Source organism: Odocoileus virginianus, unplaced genomic scaffold (assembly GCF_023699985.2).
Source record: "Odocoileus virginianus isolate 20LAN1187 ecotype Illinois unplaced genomic scaffold, Ovbor_1.2 Unplaced_Contig_15, whole genome shotgun sequence".
Lineage (NCBI taxonomy): Eukaryota > Metazoa > Chordata > Mammalia > Artiodactyla > Cervidae > Odocoileus > Odocoileus virginianus.
Genome location: NW_027224332.1, coordinates 703,426 through 730,014, shown reverse-complemented (window position 1 = coordinate 730,014; position 26,589 = coordinate 703,426). Strand labels below are relative to the sequence as shown.

At 42.9% G+C, this 26,589-nt stretch overlaps 1 protein-coding gene and 1 non-coding gene across 2 annotated transcripts in view; both read left to right on the top strand.

Annotated features, from left to right (window-relative positions):
• The first annotated feature begins 469 nt into the window (after positions 1-469).
• Positions 470-26,589, top strand: part of PLCE1 (phospholipase C epsilon 1) — a 353,620-nt gene continuing 327,500 nt past the window's right edge. Inside the window, exon 1 of the mRNA XM_070464116.1 lies at positions 470-603. The gene's annotated coding sequence lies outside the window, so the exon portion shown is untranslated. The remainder of the gene's footprint in view (positions 604-26,589) is intronic.
• Positions 9,889-9,995, top strand: LOC139033999 (U6 spliceosomal RNA). The gene has a single exon (XR_011486475.1). It is a non-coding gene; the product is annotated as a U6 spliceosomal RNA (small nuclear RNA).

Sequence of the window (26,589 nt, the reverse complement as noted above, 5' to 3'; positions counted from 1 at the left end):
CGAAGTTTCGGCTCTCCGGCCAGAGCCGGGCGACCCCGCCGCACTCTCTCCAGGTCCCACTGTGGCCCGGACGCCGGGCGGCCCTGGGAAGCCAGGCGGGGGTCGCCGGGCCGACGTCCAGGGCCAGGGTGGCGGCGGGGTCCGCCCCTCGCGCCCGCCTTCTCCGCGCGGCCCGCGGCCCGGGGGCGGGCCCGTCTCAGGCCTCTCCCCTCGGCCGCCCGGCGGCCCGCGGCAGCGCTCGCGGCCTCTCACCCGGGGCGGGCGAGTTCTGGGAAAGCCCGGCCCAGGGCGGGGGCCCCGCTGCCGCCCGCGCCGCCGTCAGGGCAGCGCGCAGAGCTCGGCGGGCGCGGAGCGAGGTAGCGGCGCCGGGCGGGGGCGCACGGGGCGGCGCGGGGCCGGACGGGCGGCGGGGGCGGCAGACCCCAGAGCGGGAGCGGCGGCGGCGCGCCCCGGCTCTGCCTCCCGGGCTCTGCCTCCCGGGCACTTGCCCGGCTCCGCCGCTGACACACGGTAGCGGGGACACCCGACGCCGCTAGCGACAGGCACGTTCCAGAAGGACGCTGCAACTTGGGGACTCCGGCGCGCCCGGCCAGCAGAGGAAAGGTGAGGAGGAGACTCTGGAGCTCGGTTCCCGAGGCGTGGAGAAGGGGAGAGAGGGGCTTGTAATCTCTGAATCAGTCAGCAGAGCCGCCGAGGGCAGCCAACCTCACCCAGTTGTACCTGGCGGGAGGGTGTCCCTCCTCCGCCGCATCCCCAGGGGAAAACTGAGGCAGGCGGCTCCCGAGGGAACGAGAGCCAGCCTCACATGGGCTGGCGGACGCCCTGGTGGGGCTTCCTTCGCCCCTTCAGATGTTTGCCTTGGGTCTCCACTGCATTTTGTGTGTGCAGTTCGAAGATGAAAAATATAAACTCTTTCTGAGGCGGTCCCTAGTGACAGTATTTCAAGGAAAAGTGCTCAAGAGAGTGTTCCTGGAGAGATTAGCTACATCAAGTCCTAGAAAATACAATATTGGACCTGGGTCTCACTTTCACTGGCCACTAGAAGAATGGCTGTGTCTTTTTTCTTAAAGTCCTCTAGTGCTGTGATAATGAATAACCTAGAAGGAAAAGTCCTCCATTGTGGCTGATGTTAAATGCACAGTGTAAATTTATGGTCCCCCACCCCTGCCCCCCTTGCCTTGTATTTAAGTCATGAGACACTTGGTACAACTGACTCAACTAATTATTGAATGTAAGAGAGATCCATCATTCAAAGATTTAGCAGCGTCATTTTAAAGAGGGAGCACCCTCAATAGATGTTAAGTAGGAGTCACTTGATGGAAAAGTTTTATTTCCACATGGTTTTTAATTTGGGTTGCATCATGCAAAATTTGCCACTAGGTCATTTAGATCCCTGCAGGATTAGTGCATTTTTCTTGTGTTTCTGCTAAGAACCCAGGGTTGGGATAGGGTGGGGTCCCTGTCAGAATGGGCACAGCCAAGGCCTGGGGTGCTGCAACCCACCAGGAAGAATTTTTGAGAGCCTGTCTTGGGAGGTGGATTTAGGTGACCCCTTTTAGATGCACTTACAGGGCCCAGCTGGCCCTGGGGGAAGGGGTGGTCGACTATCTCTGGATGCTGTGTCCAGCCACATCTTCACAGATGCTTTCTGAAGAATGCCTGGGGTGCTGTCGTCTAGAACATCCTTTGCTCTTCCTGCGTGCCCTTCTGCTCCATTTCATTACTCTAAATCCTAACCAGTTTTGTTGCTGCCATAAGACCTTCCCTCATACCCCAGTCCCATATAGTCAACTTTCTCAGGCTTTGATGCCTGCAGCATTTTACCTTCCTGGCTTTTCTCCTCTCAGCATTCTTTGAGAAGTATTTATGTAGATGTTTCATTTTCCCCACTGAAGGACTTCACTGTGGCTTTCTTGGCACAGTGTTCGCACCTAGAAGCCTCTCTGGAAATAGTGCTATGGCTTTGGTTCTTCAATACAAATCTCTGTTTTGGAGAAGAGGATTCAGAGAAGAGCATAATGTTTACCATTCGAATTGTCCTCCACTTACAACCCCACAGGGGAAATTTTCCTTATAGCCAGGAGTCATGCATAATAATCATTTTTGGTCTAAGCCTGGGGACCAAGTAAGAGCTGGAGGGGACTGTCTTCCAGTCCTTCTAGTAAAATAAGCTCCTTGGATATGCGCCAAGGTTGACCTGTGTCATTAAAAATTCCATGCTCCAGTGGGCTGTGGTGAAGCTAGATTCCAATGAAGGTGGTTGGTTTTCTTTTGCTATTTGCAACTATTCTAAGTTACAGTCTTCTGGGCTTTTGTTGTATACTTTAAACAATTTATTTAATGTACAATTTGTTACCTGCAAATTTTTTAATGAATAATGGAAAGTTGAAAAGAATCGTGCTTGCTGTCTTCTCAAGCAGAGAGCAGGGAATGTTTCCCATGCCTCGGCAAGAGGGGATATCTGCACAGAGTGAGGCTGCTCTGCACTTGTGTATTGGCAGTCCCTGGGTGGCAATCAGCCTGTATAGGATAGCAGTTGCTTCAGCCTGGGCTCCTGCTTTCTTTGCCTGGTCTCACTGTGCTTGAGGGAAGAAGGGTCTGGGGGAGCACAACAATACAGAGCTTTGAGTTTGAAAGAGTAGCATAGCAGAGAAGAGGAGAGAAAAAGCAGTAACAGCTTAGAGTGTGAACTGGTATGATCCAGGTGCTTTCCTTTAGATGCTTGGTTAAGATCTTGGCACTTAGCAGGTGGAAATTTGGTTGGGGAGAGCGAGGACAGGTGACTGGGGAGCCTGGTACTCCTGGAGAAGGCTGAGGGGTATTGATGGAGGCTTAGGGAAGCGTGTGGGCCAATTATGTGGGGTTTCCCATGAGGAGAGCTGGAGATGGGGAAGTGGGGAGTCTAGAAGGAAGAAGAAGATATCAAAGATACACTTTGTGAATGGCCAGCTACAGGATCTAGAAAGGAAGAGAAAACCCTTTTCAGCATCCTGTGGTCTTCTCTTCTCCCAGGGTGCAGGACTCAGGCTTGTTTTTTGTTTTGTTTTTTTAAGTCAGCACTGTAATTCATCTATATAGGTTTTCATGAGCCAGGTTGGAACCCAGGCCTCTACAACTGTGCTGTCCAGTCAGGGTGACTACAAGTCACATAGGGCTATTTACATTTAACTTTGAGTAAGTTAGAATTAAATGACATTAGTCACATTTCAAGCACTTAATTGTCACATGTTGCTAGTTGCTACCATACTGGAGCATGAAGATATATAATATGTCCATCATCTTAGATATCTGCCCTGGGATATTCATAATGACTATTAATCTCCAAAGTACTAATTTCCAAGTCAAATTTAGTCATAAATTAAAAATTTCCTATTCTTAGTCCCCTACTAAGTCTATTTAGATAAAAATAATAGTAGTAGTTGTTGTTGCTAACACTGCATTCTAAGTACTTTATATCTCTCAATTCATTTAATCCTAACAACAGCATTAGGTGCTAAATGCCAGAGACCTGTTATCCCTTACCTGCAATTCCAAAATTTAAAAAAAGAAACTCTCAAAACTGGTTTTTATGTTTGGCCACAAAATTTGGTCTGAATTTACATGATGTTCTTATGGTCTTAATTTTTCTCACTGATAAGAAGTATATATATACATTTTTTTATTCTGGAAATGATGGACATGTTTGCTATAGATTGTAGACTTCCGTGGTAGCTCAGATGGTAAAGCATCTGTCTACAATGCGGGAGACCCAGGTTTGATCCCTGGGTTGGGAAGATCCTCTGGAGAAGGAAATGGCAACCCACTTCAGTACTCTTGCCTGGAAAATCCCATGGACGGAGGAGCGTGGTAGGCTACAGTCCATGGGGTCGCAAAGAGTCGGACATGACTGAGCGACTTCACTTTCACTTTGCTATAGATCTCACCTACAGCATTATTTAATATATGACATGTGTACTGTTTTGCCATTACCAAAGCCAAAAATCTTCTGATTTTGTGTAAGGACATATAGACTTCTATTTATATGCCCCCTTTGAAGACAGGAAAACTGAGGAACTAAAAGGTTAGGTAACATACATGAAGTCAGAGCAAGAAAGTGCCAGGGCCAGGATTCAGTCAGAGCTGGCTGGCTCCAGACTCTGTTCCCTTGATCACTGTGCTTTCCTGTATCAACCCTTAGATTCATCACCGAAAACAAACAACTGGCTCTTTTTTGGTGGGGTGAAACCAAATAACTTGAACTTGGCTCATTAGAAAATTACAGATAGGGCTATGGCTAAATTGTTTAGCAACTGAGGTTTTGGAATGCTGTGGCTAGTTAAACCACCATAATTGGCATGCTTAGCAAGTGTTTAGCTTACCCTTTTCCACCTTAGCTAATCACAGTTTGTTTAGAGCCATTCTCTGTGAAAAGAACTGATAGGAAAAGAAGTTGCTCATTGTAGCTGTTGGTAAAACTGCTGGACCCTTGATGAAACCTGTGGCACATGGTTCTCATAACAGTTGTGGAACAGAAGGTAGGGCATGGTTTGGTCCTGGTGTATACTGACTGTTGTGCTGTGGGTGGGACCATTCTGGTGGCCAGCCGGGGTTCTGAAACTTCCTGGTAGGGCGTTGGAGGATCTGAGTCAATCTGACTTGGTTGGAAGTCTCTCCCGGAGAGACTGTGAGGTTCTCTCTTCTTTGGGGAGGTTTGACTAGAATCACAGGGTTGGCCTGGGGTCAGGAACAGACTTTTCACTTTCCCTCTTTAGCTGGTCCCTTTGTGGCTTTTTTGTTCAAGTCTGCGTTTGAAGAAACTCTTCAGTAACCCCAAGCTTTATCCTGTGAGTATAGGAAAATGTTCTGAAGCTCTACCATCTGTGGACCTTATAGCCCAGGGTCTGCAGGACCCCTGTCTCTCTGTGTCCTGGGTGCATGTGTACCTCTCATGGCATAGCCTTCAACGTTCTAGTGGTCGTGGTACCTCCAGTTATAATAGCTTAAGGTATAGAGGCAAGGCACTCTTGGTCCAATACAAGGGCTCTAGAATCAAATTTACCTGGTTTTACAGAAGCTTTGCCATCTACTAGCTGTACAGCTAGATAAGAAGTTAACCTTTCTGTAAGATAGTAATTTTACGGAGTTGCTCAGAGACCTAGGGCTTCCCTGACGGCTCAGCAGGAAAGAATCTGACTGCAGTGCAGGAGACGCAGGAGACACAGGTTCGATCCCTGGGTTGGGAAGATCCTCTGGAGGAGGACATGGCCACCCACTCTAGTATTCTTGCCTGGAAAATCCCATGGACAGAGGAGCCTGGCGGGCTACAGGCCATAGAGTCACACAGAGTTGGATACAATTGAACACTCACACATCACGCATTTGAGACCTTAGTAAGATTATGTACCTAAAGTGCTTTGCATAGTGCCAGGCACATAGTCAGTGTTCAAAACATTAGTTACTAATGTTACTGTCTTTTCCCTCTGGGTCTTCCTAAGTCTTCCCAGTCTGCAACTTTAGGCTTAGGAAAAATATGTCTAGTACGTTGAATAATGCCAGTGATCCTGTAAATTGTCCAAGTCTTAATCCCCATAACCTGTACACGTATTTCCTAACAGGACAAAAGGAACTTTGCTGATGTTTTTAAAAATTTTGAGATGAGGGGATTATGCTAGATTACCTGAGTGGGCTCAACCTAGTCAAGAGGGTTCTTATAAGAGGGAGGCCAGAGGATCACAGAGTCCCTCATAAAAGGTCCGACTCAAGTAAGAAAAGCGTCAGGAGCCAAGGGATTTAGGCTGCCTTGAGATGCTGGGCCTCCAGAAGGAAAACAGCCCTGTCAACCCACCTGAGACTTCTGGCCTCCAGAGCTGAAGATGACAAATCTGTATTGTTTACACCACATTTGAGGCCATTTGTCACAGTAGTTATAGGAAACTCACAAGAATGTAGAAGAGAAAAAAGAAAGTAGTCAAGAGGGAAATGAAAGCTGTCAAAGTAAGAGAGTAATAAGAGCCAGGATTTAGTTTGAACTTTGCTAGGGACTTGTTCTGACTACCTTATGTGTATTAACCTGTCATCCTCACTACAACTTTCTGAGGTAGGTACTTTTATTATCTGTATATCATGGAAGGAGATGCTCAGGCACTGAGAAGATAGGTAACTTACCCAAGTGTACACAGCTAGTATGGGGTGGTGGTTTAGTCACTAAGTCGTGTCTGATTCTTGTGACCCCATGGACTGTAGCCTGCCAGGCTCGTCTGTCCATGGGATTTCCCAGGCAAAGAATACTGGAGTGGGTTGCCATTTCCTTCTCCAGGGGTTCTTCCCGACCCAGGGATGGAACCCAGGTCTCTTGCACTGCAGGCAGATTCTTTACCAACTGAGCTATCAGGGAAGCCCTAGTACGGGGTAGAGCTGGGATCAAATCCACAGTCTGGTACTCTCTTTATTTTGTTGGGGACATAATTGCTTTATAATGTTGTGCTAGTTTCTGCTGCACAATGAAGTGAATCCACTATATATATATTCATAGATCCCCTCCTTCTTTGACCTGTCTCCCACTGCCCCCATTCCCTGTCTCCCGCCCATTCCATCTATCTAGGATTCCCCAAAGCAGGCATTTCTGTGTCTGCTAAGGCTGACAGTGCCAGCCACTGAGTGGTATGTTACTGTAAGGAAGGAAAAAGTGATATTTGAATGGGGAAAAGGAGTGTGTTATAGCCCTACCGCACCGAAAAAAAAAAAAGAAAAGAAACATGGGTATCAAAGCCCTTGGTAAGTTCTTGCCCTTTCTGTGTCTTGTAATGTGTGTGGACAGCTTGAAGCCGGAGGACGCCGGCGCTGGGAGCAGTCCCTGTGCTGGCCTCCCTCTCGGCTTCCCACCTCTGTTCCTCCGGCAGCCCCGCTCTCTCACCACAGACCGCTGGCCCTGGCGCCCAGCTGGCTCGGCTTCCCACCTCTGCCTGTTTATTGGATTTGCCTCATTCCTGACTCTCCGCTCCAGCCCTGAATTCCACCTTTTCCTGGCCCCTCAAATGCTCAAACTTGAGATGGTTCGTGTCAGATGGTGAGGTACCTCTGGGACTGCTGGGGCGGGTGCGTGGTAGTGATTTCTTCCTTTTCCTTTGGGTTAGTTGCCTATTGCTGAGTTTCTTTCTAGCTGTGCTTCTTTTGCCTCTCAAGCTCATAATGCAGAGTGATACTGGTTTTCCAGTTGTGTCACAGGAGGGTTGGAGCCTCTGCCAGGTGAGGGAGATGGTGGAAGAGGAAGGCCTCAACCCTTCATCCCATTTTGCCCACAGCCCCACTCTTATTCATTTTATTTATATAGTGAGGTCCTGCCTCAATTTGGCATGTAAGCAGACCTCTGCTAGAGAGACAGAAGTTTGAGAAGACCTAAACCCCGCATTAAGGCACACTAGATATGACCTTAACCCAGAGACTTGGATGTGCAGGAAATAGAACTCTGCTGTGTTTTCTTTAATTGTCTTTTACAAGATGAGGATCTGGAGCCAGGGTGCTTAGATTTGTTTACCTGGCTCCACTATTTATATGCAATCTGTGTGATCTTGTGCAAAATACTTGTTCTGCTGGGGCCTAAACTTCCTCATTCACTAAATGGGAGGGGTGACGGATCTGGGCCTCGCTGGTGGCCCAGTCATAATGAATCTGCCTGCCAATGCAGGAGACTCAGGTTCGATCCCTGGGTTGGGAAGATCCCTTGGAGAAGGAAATGGCAACTCATTCCAGTATTCTTGCCTGGGAAATCCTATGGACAGAGGAGCCTGGAGGGCCACAGTTCATGAGGTCACAAATCAGTCCGATAAGACTTAGCGACTAAACAGTGACAACAAAACAGTAACACCTACTGAATGAGACTGTTCATGTAAAGGGCTTAGGACAGTGTCTGATAGACAATAAGAATTCAACACATATTGGCTCTTAGGCTCATTTTCATGCTAATGGAGTCTCCATGGTGCTCTCCCCTGGTGCGGCCGGGGGTCTTACTTCCATTACTCGTCTCTCTCCTAATTGCCACTGTTCACTGTCCCTGACCACAGGTGACTTCAGGTGCATGAGGCTGCTTCTCATGGTGCCACAGCCGCCCCCCCCGAGGTCTCTGAGGTCTTCCTGCCTCTTCCAGGAAGAGGGTCCCTTCAGCTCTGAGAAACTGCGGGATGTTTGTTCTTTTCTCTCCTGCCTGCCAGCTGTGGGGCCTGAGATGAGAGGGACAGGGTGGAGCTCCAGTCTTCTCCCTGCTTTTTCTCCATGACATTGGGTCTATAAGACAGACTTCATACTCTTGCATCCTTTCCCCTCGCCCCTTAAGGCATAAAATAAAATAATAATAAACAGAGTGGCTAGGCCTGCCAGGGTTGTTGGTTAAACAGGGCTGGCCAGTACTGTTATCTATGTAGTGGTGGTGTTGCTGCTGGCTCTGTGGAGTGATCTGCTGTGGGGCAACCCCACAGAAATATGCTCTGTGTCTAAAAACACTGGAATGTCTCCTTCAGGAGGGCTGGTTACTTTTGCACACGAGTTCAGAGCTATAACAAAATGCAGTTAGCATTTATGAAATTTATTGCTTTGTAGAAGCAGCCACATTTTGATAACAAAACAGTAAGGGTGCTCCATTCAGAATTAAGGAAGAGGCAGAAGCAAGGAGAGACTATTTTGATGACTTCATTTTAGGTTTAAACTATATAATATCACTGACTATGGAAAATCCAGAGAATGGAAAAAAAATCGCTGGGAAAAACACATGTGACCAAGTGCATACTAGACACATCTGGGATTAAAATATCATATAACACAGTTTAATTTGGATATCACTGGAGTTAGTTCAAGTTACTGTCATTCCTAAAGAAAGCTTCAATTCATTTGTTATTATTAACAACACGAACTCAGATTTCATTGATGAACATATTTTTGCCTATGATCCACTTGCCTGGAGGAGTTGAAGCACTCTCTAATAGTCTGGTTTGTCCATCTCAGGGAGGTGGATAAAATTCACAGAAGTTAAATGCTTTTGGCATGAGATTGTATTCCTTTTCCCCCGCAAAGGCAGAATGAATTTGGATGACAGAGTCTAGCGTGAGCCTCACTGGGTCTGCAGTTTTGCTAACTGCTGGGGTCTGAGTAAATTCAGATTCACTTCTCTGCCGCTCAGCAGGCTAATTAGTCCCTAACTCAGCTTGGTTTACTGTGCCAGAGGTTATTCTTTCATGGTGCCTCCGGCAGGGTCCTAAAATTCACGGTGGGACGGATTGGTCAAGCTCCAGGCAGTTGTGAAAGAAATATGCTCAGTTATTATTTGAATCTCAGAGAGGACGGCAAGAGCTTCTTGACTTATGCATAGAAACTACATAAATTTTTAAAAAGAACTCCAAAAAGTGACTTTCCTGTGCCATCAGTGTAACAGCAGTCAGATAGCCTTGCAGGTTCTTTCAGGGCACCTCTTCGATCTAGGATTTTTACTAAGTACCCTTTACTGATTGAGAGCTTCTTGAATGCCAAGTCATGGGATGGCTGACAACAGGTGAAGTGTGTTCCTGACTCAGGCAGGCAAGCCCAGATCAAATTAGCTACAGAGGATCAGAGAGCATGCTTACTTCTAGCCACGTGATCTATCTCTGATGAATTGTCACTATCTAAGCAGTCAGGAAGGTCTCAAGTATGTCTCTTGTTTAGATTATTAGTTTAAAAAAATAATTTTTAGATAAACACTGTATGTTTTCACATATATGTGAAATCTAAAAATCAAAACAAACATACAAATATAACAAAACAGAAACAGACTCACAGATACAGAGAACAAACTAGTGGTTACCAGAGGGGAGAGGAGTACAGGTTAGGGCAAATAGGTGAAGGGAGTTAAGAGGTACAAATTAGCAGTTATAAAATAAGTCAGTGCTAGCTTCGGCAGCACATATACTAAAATTGGAATGATACAGAGGAGATCAACATGTCTCCTGCACAAGGATGACACGCAAATTCATGAAGCAGTCCATACTTATTTTAAAAAGTACTAAAAAAAAAAGTCACAGGGATGTAATGTATAGCACAGGGAATATAGTCGATATTTGATCATAACTTTGTATGATATATAATCTCTAAAAATATTGAGTCATTATGTTGTACATCCGAAACTAACACTGTAAGTCAACTATACTTAAATAAAAAATTAATTAAAAAAGAATTTTGAATCCAAAGCCATTTTAACAACTAAAATCCTATCTTTTAATTATTAATGCAGATGTTATGCATCTATTTATGATTTGTTTCTTTTTTATTATATGCTGTGTCTTGCAACAGTGAAAATTGAGAAATCCAAATGTTCCCCTCTCACTTTTAAGAGTTGGAGAAACGTCTTCTCAGAGACAAAGATTTGACCAAGTCACCTGGCTGGGGATCTGTAGAACTGGAATTTTTGTTTATTTCAAGCAAAATTAAGACCATAGTATAGATACCTAATTGGAGAAGGAAATGGCAACCCACTCCAGTATTCTTGCCTGGAGAATCCCATGGATAGAGGAGCCCAGCAGGCTACAGTCCTTGGGGTTGCAAAGAGTCGGACACGACTGAAGCAACTTAGCAGGCAGCATAGATACCTAATACACAATTTTCAATTGTGTTTCTTTGCCTAACATTCTATCATTAAGATGTTTCCACTCCATTAAATGTTTTTAAATCTTGATTTCAATGTCTGAATCTCATCTGTCATGTTGTCCCATGAAGGGTTTACTGATTCCCCTCTTTTTGGGCATTCAGTCGTTGATCCCCAATTTTTTCTATTTAAGTAACTCTTCATTGCCTAGGTCTCTAATTCTTTAGCACAGAGTCCTAGAAGTGAAATTACTAGGTCAAAGAGAAGAACTTTCTTAAAGGCTCCAGATACATACTGGCAAAATGCTTTCCAAAAAGGTTGCAATAGTTTGCACTTCAACTAATGATGTGCTAGAGTAGTCTTTCTGGTGGGATGTCAATGAGAGATATCAGACTTGGTACTTCATAGTTTGAATGTGCATTTCTTTGATCACTAGAGATGAAAAACATTGATATCTCATCAATGTGCTTCCTCTTGGTTAATTATTTAATCACATACTTTGTCCATTTATTTGAGACATCTTAATGAATTAAGACTGTAACGTATCATTGTCATTTGATGCTGTTTTTTTCAACTAGCATTTTTTCCTGATTATAATACAATGCAAGTTAATTTTGGCTAATTTGGGAAAATAGAGAAAGGCACAGCAAAGAAGTCCAAAATCACCTGCATTCCTATCATTTAGAGTTCTTACTAACGTTTGGTTCATGGCTTTCTGGGTTTATTTTTTTTTTCCAACTTGAGATCATGTTTTCACATTTTATAGCTTTTCACCTAACTTTATAAATCATAATTAGGCAAATTATGTTTATCCTACTATGGGATACTCTGTATATATATTAATGAAGTATCATATTTTTGAAATGTTTATCGTGTGTCCTAATGTGCAGAAAGTTTTCCATATGGCCAGATAGGTCTCTGTTCTCCCTGGAGATTACTTCCACAGCTTTTCAATTTGTACTCTTTATTCCTTTCTGTGATTAACTGTTTTTTTTTCCCCTTAGGTTTTTAGGCTTTTACTTACGCTCAGTTTTTTATTTGAAATTAGTTTTTTTTGTTGTTCATATTATGAGTTTAAGACCTATCTGTTTTCTAAATACTTAATTTTCCTTCATAATATATTTATTTCCTCAAATTTATATTTCATATAATTTTCTTAAATAGTATACCTATTTGATTATCCTAGATTATTCCTAATCTTATTTGGTATATTCTAAAGTCAACTTTGGAGAAGGAAATGGCAACCCACTCCAGTGTTCTTGCCTGGAGGATCCCAGGGACGGTGGAGCCTGGTGGGCTACTGTCTTTGGGGTCGCACAGAGTCGGACACGACTGAAGCGACTTAGCAGCAAAGTCAATTTCAGGCCTAAGATATCTATTTGTAAATTCTTTAATGAGTACCACACTGTTTTGGTTAGTTAATATTTTAGCCTTATAGCATTAATTACACACTGGATTCTCATTATAATTATTAAAATTTTTCTTATTTTCCTTGCTTATTCTTATAAATTAAGCTTGAAACACTTTGTCAGAATGTCAAATATCTGTTGATATTCTGATTAGGATTATAATAAACCTATATATTGGGCTTCCCAGGTGGTGCTGGTAGTAAAGAACCCACCTGCCAATGCAGGAGACATAAGAGATGCGGGTTCAGTCCCTGGGTCAGAAAGATCCCCTGGAGGAGGGCATGGCAACCCACTCCAGTATTCTTGCCTGGAGAATCCCATGGACAGAGGAGCCTGGCGGGCTATGGTCCATAGAGTCACAAAGAGTTGGACATGACTTAGCAGACAGGCAATCATATATTAATTTAGGAAGAATTAATATGTTTATGTATTTAGTCTTTCCATACTCATATGTTTCTTAATTTACTCAAATGTTTTTATATCTCTTACTGAAGCTTGTAGTAACCGTCATGTAAATCATAAATGTATGCATGTATGCTCAGTCCTGTCCAACTCTTGCAACCCAGTGGACTATAGCCCACCAGGTTCCTCTGTCCACAGAATTTTCTAGTCAAGAATTCTGGAGTGAGTTGCCATTTCCTACTCCAGTGAATCATATATTTCTTACTTATTTTAAAATAAGTTTTATATTTTTATTTAATCAGCTTAATTTTTTAGCTGATTTTCCTGAACTTTCTAGGTAGAGAATTGTGTTGTCTACAAATAATAATTGTTTCTTTTAAATCAGAAATTTGAACATAAATTACTAAAAGGGAGGATGATAGACCTTTTAATTTTATTCCTGATTTTAATAGAAATGTTTTTCATATTCACTAGTAATCATGATGTTGCTTTTGGTTAAAAATAGTTTGAGAAGGGAGTTTTATATTCATAGATTTTTTTTTTTAGTGAAAGGGAGTTGAATTTATCAAAAGTCAAAAGGTCATCTTTGAGATGACTGTGTGCTTTTTTTTCACATTTGACCTACTGGTATGTTATATTAACAAGTTTCCCATCATTAAACCATGTTTTCAATCTTGTTGTGGCAGTTAATTATCATTGTGTTAATGAATTCTATCTGTAGAGATTCATCTAGGGCCTATTTAGATTTTACTTTGCTGGGGTGTTTTTTAGATTTATTTTAGCTATGGTTGTCAAAGGCTGACATTAAAATTAGCATTCTGCCGCTGAGTGTGCATAGATCGAATTCCTGGAGACCTCCTGTGCTGTCCTGAGAGTGACAGGGCCAGCTTAAAAAATGGTGAGGAGCTGGAGGCCCTGTTGCTGTGGGAGAGAGTAAGGACAATGAAGCGTTACAGTAGCTTGGTTCCTTGGGGCTTTCCTGTGAAGTGAAAATGCAGTGTCTTTTTTTTTAAACTGGGACACTCTTGTTTCTTTGCACTCATCATAGAATAGGCAGAATTGAAACTACCACTAGAGGGTTAGGCACTGTTCATAATGATTCCAGACATCAAATGTGGACCTCAGTCTCCTTTTCTAAATTGATACAGGATTTTAAGTAGCAAAGCAGCAAACCTGAAAGACAAGCGTAGAGTCTAGTAGGAGTCAAATTGAATGTCAAGTCTTCGTTTAGGTGAAAAGTTAAAGAAAAAAAAATGTTCCTAAGGCATACAGAAGGGAAGAGAGAAAGTGGTTACAAAAGAAAAATATTAAATGATGAGTACTGTCAATGTGCATTTGACAGTTTTAGGACTGAGAAACTGACCCAACGATTTAGCTGCTGTATGCATATCTTTGTGGAGAAGTTGAGGAGACTCTGAGCCTAAGATGTAAGAAGGTGGTTGGTTGTTTCTTCAACTCAGTCTTCTTCACACTCTTCTTACTTCTGTATCGCCCTCATTCTCTGTCTCATTTTTCTACAGTTTTGTGTTTTCCCAGTCTTATTGTCTCATCCACTCAACGTTGTCTCATCCATTCATCAGTCCTTCTGAGTCACTCCCATGTGTGAAGCACTGTACTGGCTGATGGGGGATGCTGGTGAGCAAGACCCCCATGGCTACTGCCTATCTGAGCTTACCTGAGCCAGGTGTTGATGAAGGTGAGAATCTGATAATCTCTTAATTTATGAAACAAGATGTTACTAACTCCCCCTTACTCAGTATCTCAGACATTTGCTTATTATAGAAGGATATTATAAAACATCATGAATGAGGAATCATTTCTAAATTGTAAAATTAGGCAGTTTGTTGTTGTTGTTCAGTCGCTCAGTTGTGTCCTACTCTTTGCAACCCCATGGACTGCAGCACATCAGGCTTCCCTGTCCTTCACCATCTCCTGGAGCTTGCTCAGAGGCATGTCTGTCAAGTCAGTGATTCCATCCAACCATCTTATCCTCTATTGTCCCCTTCTCCTCCTGCATTTAATCTTGCCCAGCATCAGGGTCTTTTCCAGTGAGTTTGCTCTTTGCATCAGGTGGCCAAAGTATTGGAGCTTCAGCTTCAGCATCAGTCCTTCCAATGAATATTCAGGATTGATTTCCTTTAGGGTTGACTGGTTTGATCTCCTTGCAGTCCAGGGGACTCTCAAGAGTCTTCTCCAGCACCACATTTCCAAAGCATCAATTCTTTGGCGCTCAGACTTCTTTATGGTCCAACTCTCACACCCATACATGACTACTGGAAAGACTATATCTTTGACTAGATGGATTTTTGTGGGTAGAGTAATGTCTCTGCTTTTTAGTACACTGTCTAGGTTTGTCACAGCTTTTCTTCCAAGGAACAAGCATCTTTTAATTTTAGACAATATTTTGTTTTAAGGGGCTTGGTTAAACTCCGTGACTTGACTTATGGGAAGGAGGCTTCTGTTGCTGCTCCTTGATGTTTTCTCAAGCAAAATATCTTCATCCTTGTTTCTTCCTTTCTGAAGAAATTTGTTTTCAAACTGGAAAGGTTCTGGAAGCAAGGGCTGCTGGGACTGAAGAAGGAGCACATTCTAAGGCATAAACTAGAAGGACCAAGGAGAGGCGGGTGTGCTCACCTTGACCAGCTCTGTTCGGTGCAGAGGCTCAGGTGGAAGCTTGGGAGAGTGCCCAGAATGTGGTTGCTGCTGTATCGAGAAAGCCATTCAGGTTCATCTGGAGAAACTAGTTCACATAAATGCTCTGCTATTGCTTGATTATGCTTTTTAAATTGGTTCTGTAAAGAGCATATTGACTGCATTCCTAATGTTATCAAAAATCTTAGCCATCAAAGATCTTTCAGTCCAGTCAGGGAGAGAGGGCACGAATACCTGAAATTTTCTACGTCCTCACCAAGAAATGGCTGAGTCCCTGGCCAGCTGTTAAATGGCTTGAGTCCAGGAGAGGGAGCTCTGGGCTGGAATTTTCTGGAGCAGAGACAGGGCTGAAGGAAGCTGGGTATGGCTTGATGAAAAGGATGGAAAGGTGTTTCTGCTTGGGAAGAGATAAAACCATCCTTAGAAGTCTGGTTCACGGGAGTGTGCTAGTTGGCCAGGTGAGCAGCGTCTCCTCTGCTCTTCCGTCTTTTTCCTTGTTTGCCTTACATGCATGTTGAATATATCCACCTCCATGAGTTTCATCAATGATTCCAGATCTTTCTGTGATCCATGCCCCACTCCTAAGCTCCAGACCTGCACATCCAGCTGCCTGTGAGACATCTCCCCAAAACCCATGTCTCAAATTGAACTCAGTCTTTTCCCAAACCTATTTCTTCCACATTCCTCATCACAGTGGATGGAATCTTTATGGATTCAGTTAACAAGACTGGAAACCTCAGCTCTCCAAGCACAACCCCCCCACCCCCACCTTCTGAGCTTCTCCCTCCCAGTATTCACTACACTCTGCTACCTTCCGTTTCCATGCCTATCTTTCCCAATAAATCATGTGCTCCATGAAGGCAGAGTCTTCCCAGCTGGCACTAATGGTAAAGAACTCTCCTGCCAATGCAGGAGATGTAAGAGACCCATGTTTGATCCCTGGGTGGGGAAGATCCCCTGGAGGAGGGCATGACAACCCACTCCAGTATTCTTGCCTGGAGAATCCCATGAACAGAGGAGTCTGGTGGGCTACAGTCCATGGGGTTGCAAAGAATCAGACATGATTGAAGAGACTGAGCATTCATGAAGCCAGAGGCAGGGTTCACTTCTTTTGATCTCTGGCTCCAGCACAATATTCAGCCTGTGACAAAAGTGCTCCATAAATACTTGTAGATTGATGGTATGAATTGAACTTCCTGTCCATTCTACCTCCTAAGTATTTCTCTAGTCAGGCAGACCCTAGTTTGAAATCTAGCTTTGCTGTTTACTAGCTGGGTAACTTTAATAGATCTATTTTTTTAAATTGAGTTAGTTTTTAATTTATAGATTAAGCTATTTTTAATCTCACTATGCATCAGCTTCTGAATCAGTAAAATGGACCTAATTGTTGTGCCTACCTCATAGGTTTGACATGAATTAAATGAAATAAAGCATATAAACTATTATATGCATAATAAATAAATTATGCATAAATCAAGCATATAACACATTATACCATGTGTTTGACACATGGTATAGTCTTTACTGTTACAAAGGTAGGTTTGAAGCTAGACTGTGAAAGTCCCAAGTAGGTTAAGAGGTGTGTGCTGTATCTTTTAGAAGGGGAGGATCCATGAAAAGTTCAAACTGTGTGGCAGAAAAACCATAATCTGTGCAATCAACTCAAATTTGTGTAAAAATCAAAACTCTATCACTTAATAGCTGTAAGCTTTTCACAAAAGTACCTAGCCATTCTTGACCTCAGTTTTAAACCTCTAAAGTAGAGAGGGAGGTGGGAGGGGGGATCGGGATGGGGAATACATGTAAATCCATGGCTAATTCATGTCAATGTATGACAAAAACCACTACAATATTGTAACGTAATTAGCCTGCAACTAATAAAAATAAATGAAAAAAAAATGTAAAAAAAATAAAATAAAATTAAGATAATAATGCTCAGTATCAGGATTTGTTGTAAGGTTTAAATGAGATGGTATATGAAAGGTGTCTGAGACTATTTTTTTTATAAGTTGCTGTCTTTCTTCCAGTGATAAGTTCTGGGTTCCCTTGGAAAGATATGTGTAGTGCAGAGGGTTTTCTTTGGCTCAACCTCATTAACATTTTTGTCAGACTTGGATGAAGGCAAAAAACCTTATTTCCAAATTTGCAGATGACTCAAAGTTGGCAAAATAGCTAATACAATAGGTGATGGAATGGAGGCTCAAAATGACCTCAACAATCTGGAATGCTAGGCCTTCACCAAATGGGAAGTTGGACATCTAGCAGATGGATCAAAGTAGTCAGGGACAAGGAGACCATTTATTTACTTTAAAATTTTTGTGGGAGTATAATTGACTTACAATATTATGTTAATTTTAGGTATACAGTGAAGTGAATCAGTTATACATATACATGTATCCACTCCTTTCAGATTCTTTTCCCATATAGATCATTACAGAATATTGGGTAGAGTTCCCTGTGCTATAAGTAGGTCCTTATTGATTATTTATTTTATATATAGTAGTGTGTATGCATCGGTCTCAGTCCCCTAATTTATAAGGAGACCATTTAGAAGGAGATTCCACTAGTCCAGCTGATGAATGGAAAGGGTCTGACCAGGGGGTGGTGTCAGTGGCTAACAGTTTGGAAAAAAATTTTAGAAAAATCACCAGAATATGACAAATAACTAGGTGGGTGTGTGGACGAAGAGAACTAGTGATAACTGGGAAATTTCCTTTCCGAATTCCTGGGAAGTAGGAGATGCCAGTTAATAGGAAGGAGGAAGTTAGGCAGAAGAATTGAGTTAAGGAGAGAAGGCAGGACAGGAATCTGGTTTTGTACTTGGGGTGTTGGCTGTATCCAACAGGAAGTTGGAAAGTCAGGACTGTAGCTGGTGGGAGCGGCTGTGTCTAGAAAGAGGCATTTGGGAATCATCCACTTAGAGGTGATAGTTGAAGCCGTGGGTGGGAGGGGTTGGGATGGCCAAGGAGTGGCCAGTGCTATTCAGAATCATTAGCGTTGTTGGCTCTAACTAGAGATAAGCAGGATAAACAAACCCATGCCCAAGTGGGAACTAGTTCTACTGCCTTCCAGGAGTTCTTTAATGCATTAAAGCAAACTTTCACAGGATGAAAAAAATCTCATATAATAATTTCAGATTTTCAAAAAGTTATTTTTCATTACATAATACGTAAATTCTTAGTTGTAAAGAATGCGAACATTGTAGATTAAGTAAAAGCCCCTATAACCCCTCTCTAAGTCTGCTTTTTCTTTTTCAGTGGTAATCACTGTTCTGAGTTGAGCAGGTGCTGTTCAGACGTTTTGCTATGCATTTATACAGTTGTATGTACACATACACATAATGATACACTTTGTGCATTTTGTTTTATCAGGCGCTCCTAACATGTTTTGTTCTTTGATTTATTTTTACCTTAAGAAAATGAAACAATACACCCTGGAATCCTTTCTAGGTAAATGTATCTAGAGCTAAGTTATAAAAACAACAAAAAACTTGTTCTCCTGGATATGAATGTACTATATTTTATTTAATCATTCCCTTGTAGATGGAATATACCTTCTCTCCAACTTTTGCCATCTGCTCATTCTGCAAGACTCAGTGCAATCCCCCCTGTGTTTTGGGAAAATCCCCTGGAGTAGGAAATGGCAACCCACTCCAGTATTCTTGCCTGGAGAATCCCATGGACAGAGGAGCCTGGAGGGCTATAGTCCATGGGGTCACAAAGAGTCAGACATGACTGAAGCGATTTAGCGTACACACACCCAATGTGTAGGAGACTGCCCAGGAGAAACTGGGATACGTCAATAATAGTAAGCCAGGAGTTGGCAGACTATTGGGGCAATGAGAAACACATAAAGAAGAGGACAGGCAGAAAATGCTGCTTCTTTTTTTTTTTTTTGGTAATAACTTTGTATTTTGTATAATCTATAAAAATACGGAATCACTATTTTGTACACCTGAAACTAATATAACATTGGAAATTAACTCTACTTCAATTAAAAAGAAAGACAATTCAATAAATCACTTAAAAAGAAGGCAAAAGATATATAGACACATTAAGGGGTATACCAAAGGTATTTAATAAGATAAAGTAAATTCAAGTAATAGAAAATGCTGCTTCTTAAGATTGCCTCACACCGTGGTGGCTTCAGGGAAGGAGACCCTGTTTGTTGTGGAGCTGCAGAAGGAGATGAGAGAGGCTGAACTCTTTGTGTTTTAGATGGAGACGTGGATGGACAATGGAGGTGTAATCTATTGCCCTAGTTCTTGGTGCCCTAGTTCTCCCTACCTCACCAAGGGATCAATTACTAATGTGTTACGAACCTTAGGACAGGGAATTTCTGTGTCAGGCTCAGCTACCTGCTGTGTTTAACCTTGTCAGGATCCTTTCTCTGCCTTAAGCTGGAGGAGCTGGAAGTAGTGAGGAGAAAGGGAAGAGGAGGATGTATGCTAATGAGATAGGGACTTTCATCTGGATCACCAGGTCCAAGCCAAAGTTGGAGTGATTGATTTGGGGAGGGGTGGGTTGGGTTTGAAAACATTTTTCTTCTTACAGATACCATCAAAATGAATACATAAAATTTTCAATTCCCGCTGGGAGCTCCTGAAAATATATCATATACCCCAGTGAGACACTGGTATATTGTTTCCTTTTTCTTTTCTTTTTTTTTAAATTTAGTTGGAGGATAATTGCTTTACAATGTTGTGTTGGTTTCTGCCACACAACAATGTGAATCAGCTGTAAGTATACATATGCCCCCTTCCTCCTGGGCCTCCCACCCCCCATCCCATCCCACCCCTCTAGGTTGTCACTCACCGAGTTGAGCTCCTTTGTATTATACAACAACTTCCCGCTAGCCATCTATTTTGCATATGGTAATGTATATGTTTTGATGTTACCCTCTCAGTCCGTCCACAGTCTCCTTCCCCACTGTGACTCTGTTCCTGCTCTGCAAATAGCTTCATCGGTACCGTTTTTCTAGATTCCATGCTGCTGCTGCTGCTGCTGCTAAGTCGCTTCAGTCGTGTCCAACTGTGTGTGACCCCATAGACAGCAGCCCACCAGGCTCCTCTGTCTCTGGGATTCTCCAGGCAAGAATACTGGAGTGGGTTGCTATTTCCTTCTCCACTAGATTCCATATATATGCATTAATATACAATATTTGTTTTTCTCTTTCTAACTTACTTCACTCTGTATAACAGGCTCTAGATTCATCCACCTCACTAGAACTGACGCTCCCATTTTTTCTTGAACGTGTGGGATTTCTTGAGTGTAAGGACTCAAGAAGGAAAAGGAAGGACAACCTTTTCTGTACTTGCTTTGTCCCACCCCAGTCATTCTCTCTCTCTCTTTCTCCATCCACCTCTCTTTCTCTTTCTGGTTTTTCTGCCTTTGATGCTTTGAATCATATTATGTCATAAGCAAATTTGGGACTTGAGTATTTTATGCAAAATACCAGGGACCTCCTTTTCCTTCTCTTCCTTGCTGCTGCCTTCATTCAGGGCTCAGGAGATTCTCCTTTGGCTCAGTCTCAGGAAATCACACTGGTTCTTCTTTCTACCCTTCCCTCTGTTCAGAACTGACTCACCCGCTGCGAAGCTCTGCCAGGCAGTTAGGAAGCTGCACCATCCCAGGTCGAGATGGCCGAGAGCTGGGCTCCACAGCAGTCCCAAATCAGCTACATAGGCAGCCCATGTTCTCCAGCACGTGTGGGAAGAATTTTCCCTTGGGGTCTCTGTCTAGTTCCCCAAGCCTAGCTCCTCCCGATTCACATCCTCCCTGCTTGCAGCACAGTGAGGTTTAGTTGACTTTTTGTGTTTCTCCCGTTTCTGCTTCCAGGCAAGCCCGGCCCTCTGAGGTCCAGGAGCTGGGCTCACTCCCCAGTGAGTGGGTTCATCTCTACAAGGCCTCCACAGGCCTGTGTTTGAAATGGTTCTGATCTGCTACTTGTGAGAGAGTGACCACCACCCACCTCTCTAGGTACATATCCCAACCCTTCTGCCCCGACTCGTCCCCTGACACACCGGATACTCCAGCAGTAAATACCCGATGCGTTCACTACTTGGAGCTCCCTGAACACAGCACATGGTCTTTCCATTCTGTGCTTCACCCTGGGCCGCCCACTGGTCTCCAGCTCTCTTCCTTCTGTCCTTTAGGTTCAGTTTAGGTGTCAATCGCTCTACAAAGTCTTCCCTGACTGCCTTCATGCTAGATTGACTTCACTGACTTTGGGTTTTCAATTTTGCATCTGTGTCCACCCCTCTACTGTGATGGTCTCCTTTACCTCTCTGTCCCTAGGGCTGAGCTCAGGACCTGGAATATTGCAGGCACTCAGTTCATGCTCGTTGAACCCCACTAGCTTAGGGCAGGGAATATCTTTGTAGTTTTTCTTCTGGGTTTGCCCTCCTGGTGGATCGCTTCCTTCCTAAGTAGCATCTTGTTATTTGAGTCCCACTAGTATCATCTTCGGAGGAGGCAATGGCACCCCACTCCAGTACTCTTGCCTGGAAAATCCCATGGATGGAGGAGCCTGGTGGGCTGCAGTCCATGGGGTTGCTAAGAGTCAGACACGACTGAGCGACTTCACTTTCACTTTTCACTTTCATGCATTGGAGAAGGAAATGGCAACCCACTCCAGTGTTCTTGCCTGGAGAATCCCAGGGATGGGGGGAGCCTGGTGGGCTGCCATCTATGGGGTCACATAGAGTCGCATAGACATGACTGAAGTGACTTAGCAGCAGCAGCAGTAGCAGTATCATCTTATTTTGAGGCTCACCGAGAGGCCTCGCCTTATAATAAATTATTAAGTTGCGTTCTGTTTGGATGGTTTGCCAGGTGGAGTGGCATTTTTAGATTCCAGACAAGTCTCTGTCTAGGAGGAGTGGAGAAACGAGGAGGGGCACATACTGTGTAGGGTCAGGAAGGAGGCCGCTTGAGGTGCTCAGGGCTTCATGAGCCACCTTTCCATGCATGATAACCACATCCTATGTGGAGTCTTTCCTCTTAAAGCACCTTGGCATACCTGGTCTCATTTGAGCTTTCCTACAAATCACCTTCGGAAGTAGAAGGCAGTAGGTATACACAGTGAAACAGATAAGGCGGATTCTTTTATTTATTCTGTATAGATTTATTGAGTTCCCATTCCTTTGCTGGGAACACAACAATGAACAAAACCAGCATGTTCCCAGCTGTCAGAAAGTTCTGGTTCTAGTCAGGCGATGCCAACAAGTGACTAGTGTACAAATAAGTAATACATAGAATTTCCAGTGACAGTAAGTGCTCAAAAGACAATCAGGCCGGGTAATATTACAGAAAGTGATGATGGGAGGGGTGAAGGGACTGCCCTAGAGCAGCTAAGCCTTTCTGAGGAGATGACATATGAGCTGAAGTCTGAAAGGTGAGAAGAAAAGGGCCAGGTGATATGCTGAGAGTCCGAAAGTGGAGCTGGCCCTGGAGCCCCAAAGCATTTCCTTTAGCTGTTCTGTTACTGCAGGAAAGCAACCAAGCCATCAGTCAGGACAGGAAAAAAATGTGTGTGTGTGTGTGTGTGTGTGTATATATATATATATATATACACAGAAAAAAGATATATATATAATATATATATGTAAATACATATATCAGTTCAGTTCAGTTGCTTAGTCATGTCTGACTCTCTGTGACCACATGAACTGCAGCACCCCAGACCTTCCTTGTCCATCACCAACTCCTGGAGTCCACCCAAACCCATGTCCATCAAGTCAGTGATGCCATCCAACCATCTCATTCTCTGTCATCCCCTTCTCCTCCTGCCCTCAATCTTTCCCAGCATCAGGATCTTTTCCAATGAGTCAGCTCTTCGAATCAGGTGGCCAAAGTATTGGAGTTTCAGCTTCAACATCAGTCCCTCCAGTGAACACCCAGGACTGATCTCCTTTAGGATGGACTGATTGGATCTCCTTGCAGTCCAAGGGACTCTCCAGCACCACAGTTCAAAAGCATCAATTCTTCTGTGCTCAGCTTTCTTTATAGTCCAACTCTCACATCCATACATGACCACTGGAAAAACCATAGCCTTGACTAGATGGACCTTTGTTGGCAAAGTAATGTCTCTGCTTTTTAATATGCTGTCTAGGTTGGTCATAACTTTCCTTCCAAGGAGTAAGCATCTTTTAATTTCATGGTTGCAATCACCATCTGCAGTGATTTTGGAGCCCAAAAAAATAAAGTCTGACACTGCTTCCACTGTCTCCCCATCTATTTCCCATGAAGTGATGGGACCAGATGCCATGATCTTAGTTTTCTGAATGTTGAGCTTTAAGCCAACTTTTTTACTCTCCTCTTTCACTTTCATCAAGAGTCTCTTTAGTTCCTCTTCCCTTTCTGCCATAAGGGTGGTGTCACCTGCATATCTGAGGTTATTGATATTTCTCCCGGCAATCTTGATTCCAGCTTGTGCTTCCTCCAGCCCAGCATTTCAGCTTCCCCTCAAACTTGGCTCTGTTTGGCCTAGTTAAATATCATAAAATGTCACTTAAACCTAGCAAATGTCCCTTTAATAAATTTCAACTAAACCCATCAGTTTTATAGACCATTTAACTTAGGGCCTACAAAAGGATTTGGCACAAAGTAGGTGTTCAGAAAATAATTTGTTAAATGGGTGAATGAATTAATCCTACCCTTTGGTTGAATCCCATGGACAGAGGAGCCTGGCAGGCTACAGTCCATAGGGTCACAAAGAGCTGGACACAACTGAAGCAACTTAGCACACATGCACACACCCTTTGGTTGACCAGTTCTTGGAAGCAAGATTGAGCAATCTGGAATTTATTGTACTCGAAGAATAGGGCAGTGTTTACAAGTATATCAAACAGGTGAGATGACGCATGATTTCAGGGGGGCACAGCCTGTGATTTCTCTAGATCTTCTCCTTTTTAAAATAAGGTTTAGAATGTTAGGATAGAGATTGTTAAAGTTGATATAGATTTTATTATGTCCCAAAGTTTCTTTTAGAGAATATAATATTAAACAAGAGAAGCAGGACAAGAATGGTACAAACAGTATAATTTCAGTTCTATTAAAAAGTCTATATTCGTGGGGGAAAAACTGGAAAGAAGTTATAACAAAACTGGGACTTCCCCAATGATCTTACCTTATCTTTTCTACTTACCAGACTTTTTCCAAATTTTCTACAGTAAGTGTGTATTACTTTTATCATCAGAAAAATATAACATGTGATTTGTTAAACAGTTAGTATAGAATGTGGTATGACATCCCTGCCAAAGTCTGCTTTTTTTTTTAATCCCTGGCATTCATCATAAAAATCACAGCTGATATTTCAAATAATGACATTATGGTAGCAAAAGTGAACTGCACCTTAGGAGATGTACTCCTGCCTGTGTCATGTGACACAGTTGATCTGCTGAGGAGCCTACAGCATCCAGATGCTGAGATTGGCCATATCATGGCTCCTTGCCTCTACCTGCGCATCCCTCAGCTTCCCTGGGTACTTGCTTCCACCCCCATTACCTGTCAGAGGCTCAGGAATGGCTGGGAAGCTGGTAGTGCAGGTCAGAGCTGCCCTGCTTGCTTCTGATTGTGGACTCAGCAAACAACTCTGTAATTTGGATTATATTGACTGCCCTGAAAAATAGCAAATGTGCCAGGGTGTTGTTCTGTAGACTAAACAAATTAAAAAAAAATAAAAGCAGCCAAACCCTGAAAACTTATTCACTTCATTTTTTCAATCAGGTGAAAAGTATGAATAATATTGCTTCTCCCTTTTGGATGATGACATCTCAGTGGTAAATCGAGACATTGCTTAAGTGAACTTCGAGTTTTAACAAGATCTTCTACTTGCGTTTTTGACTTTACCAAAAACAAGTGCCATTAGAATGATATCAATTGTTTGAGTCAGTTGTTGGCTTGGGCCTCCACCCAGAATTTGATGTCATTGATGGGCATCCATGAGGAACAGGAATAATTTTGAAACTTTTGACCAGAGGACTTCTGCAGACCTTCATTAGTGCTAGTGTTAAATATAATACAAATGTAAACATGAAAATGGCCATCTTATGCACTAAGTATGTGGATTTAAAATGCTTTCTATCTGCTAGGGCTTTGCATGGGAACCTCTATGAAACTGGAGAGTTACTGAGTCTGGAAAATGTTTCACTCAGTGCGATGATGAAATGTAGACTAGGTATCAGATGTGGGGGACCCAGGATGGAGGGAGAGAAGGAAACACAGCCATGAGGAATACAGTTTGCAGGACTTGAATCATATCTTATTTTGATTAAATCAGGATCGGTTTACTGAGAGCCTGTAATGTGAGAATGTGCTAGAGTAGTAGAGGGGTTCTATTATGGTTATCTTACTCAAGAGTGAGTTCATTTTCATCACATGTATTTTTAATTCTTTGGAAAGACAATTACATTAATTGAGGAATGACATGTAGAATACCAGTTTGAAAAAAACATTTAGCGAATGGGGGTACTGATGTTGCCTAACAATTAATTAAAAGTAGCTTGTAACATGAGCTCTAGGTATCCCATCTAAAGGGTGGCAGTAGGCTGCTTGGGGAAGCCTATTATATTTTTGATTCATTGATTGGGTAAAACAAGATTTTCAAGGAAGAGGCTCCAGGTTATTCCCACTTTTCTCTTTTCATAGCACAGCTTCCAAAAACGTGCTGCTTTGACCTAGTATGAGAACTTTCCAACTCCAGGATGAATTGTCCAAGATGGTTCTACTGCTTCTACTGCAGTTAGCCTTAGTGAAGGCAGAGTAGTCTCCAGGTGCCAGCCAACCCATGACCTTCCATCTCTCTCCAAAATGAGACTCCTCCCTCTCTCCTCCACTTTCTCCCTGGCCTCACTTCCCTGGACAGAGTCCTCTTTTAAAGACTGTGACATTCTCTAGGAAGTATTGGTCAGAGATGAAGTTAGAAAAAATAAACTGAGACTAAATCATAGAGGGTTAAATGCCATCTTCTGCTGTCCGCTTTTCTCTCTTCTCATTATCTTACCAAAAACATAAATCTTTTTGTGCATGCATCTTGTGAGTGTCTATACCATAATCCTGTCCACCTCCACTCTTGACTTAAAGCTATATTCTACTATGTCTAATATCTCCATATTTCTGGGACAGCAACAAGGAGAGAAGGGGTGATTTGCAAGCTGATTGGAGAATGTGTTTTTCAGTGACATTTTCCTTTCCTTGTGAGTTTTATAATTGAAAATTAACCTGTGTGGACAAACTTTTTTTATGATCTTGCATGTTACTGTATTGTCAGCCTTATCAGTATATTCATTTGGAATTACTTATTTGGGTAACTTTCTCATCTACTTATCAGTAGATTCCTGATGTCTAATATACATAGAGTATAAAGATAAGATCTCTTTGGGTTTCTGAGTCATAAGTCTAGAATCAAGCTCTGAAACTTTTCTAATAGAGTAGAAGTCACAAAGGGTTAAGTCTTTGGGGTCTTGGGAAAGGATCTAGATGGGTACACCAGTGCCTTTGGGGAGTGCTTTTGAATTTTTGCTTCTTTGTGAATTATGGA